The sequence below is a fragment of the Mus caroli genome, chromosome 6 (assembly GCF_900094665.2).
Source record: "Mus caroli chromosome 6, CAROLI_EIJ_v1.1, whole genome shotgun sequence".
NCBI lineage: Eukaryota > Metazoa > Chordata > Mammalia > Rodentia > Muridae > Mus > Mus caroli.
In genome coordinates, this window is record NC_034575.1 from 8,179,409 (window position 1) to 8,180,692 (window position 1,284).

Below are 1,284 nucleotides of genomic sequence, written 5' to 3' on the forward strand. Positions count from 1 at the left end.
AGAGAAAGAGAGAAAGAGAGAAAAAAGAAAGGACAAAAAGGAAAGAAAAAATACATTAGTGTGGCAGGCTGAAAAATGTGATCTATAAGAGTTGAAGCGCCACAGAAGTTTGGTGGATCATGTATATGACACTAAATCAAGATTATTCTAAAGTAAGATTTAAATGGGCAAAATTGGTATTAGTGAATCCTGAAGGCTCTAGAGCTGTCTGTAAAAAACTGATTGTATCGCCCTAATTCTGTTTGTAAGTTGAAATTCTGCTCCCCAATAGCGTGGTGAGGCAGATGCTTTGGGAAGTATTGGGTCAAATATGAGGTAAGAGGTTTAAAGGTGAATTAGTGCTCTTATACCAGAGACACAAGGAGCTCCTTCATCCTCCCTCTGCCATGAAGACACAAAGGAGAAGGTGATGCTACACTTTCAAAGGAACACTCATCAGAGCTAGCTCCTGACCTCACCCTAGCTCTGAGAACTAAAAGAAATAACATTTCCTATGTAACATGTGGTTATACAACACATGTTATGATACATGGTCCACGTCTCCTTATGCAAACCAAACTGGCTAAAATATCTTGCCAAGGCTCCAAGGGGAAAAACTGGTTAGCTTTCATGGTTTATTGGATGTCATGGTACAACATGCTGACTGAACTCAAGAATAAAATGTCTCAATAAAAACTAAAGTGTGTATAATCTTATGTATGTTAATAAACACAAAATTACTATTGGTTGACATATAATCCAGACATATTAGTTACACAATTTAGCATTTCCCTCTCCATGTTTCATAGATACTGAGGAATTTTAAATAAATGTTGACTATAGAGAAATTCTTAAAATAGCTCACTGAGCCAAATGGAAAATGTATTCTGATTATTTATTTCCTCTTAAAATATTGTTTTGAATTTTTGTACAACACAAGTGTATGTCACTGTAAATAAATATTTAAGAATCCCAGACTTCTTTCACTTGAGGAAGGTTTGTCTGGAGGTGGGGGTATTCTGCCCCCCCCCCCCGGCATGATAGTAGATCAACTCAAAGGCAGTCACTGCTCTGAAACAAGTGTGTTCCCTCTTTTTGACTCACTACTTTCTTAGAAGAATTCTGTGTAGATGGGAAAAACAAAACAAAACAAAATACCAAAACAAAAACCAAAAACCAAAAAAAAAAAAAAAAAAAACAAAAAACAAAAAACCCTGAGTGTAGGAAGAATTTACTTTCTCTTGATTTGATCGGGCCGGTGACAAGTAAGATAGGGTCTTTGCTACCAGGAGGGAAAGAGAGGAG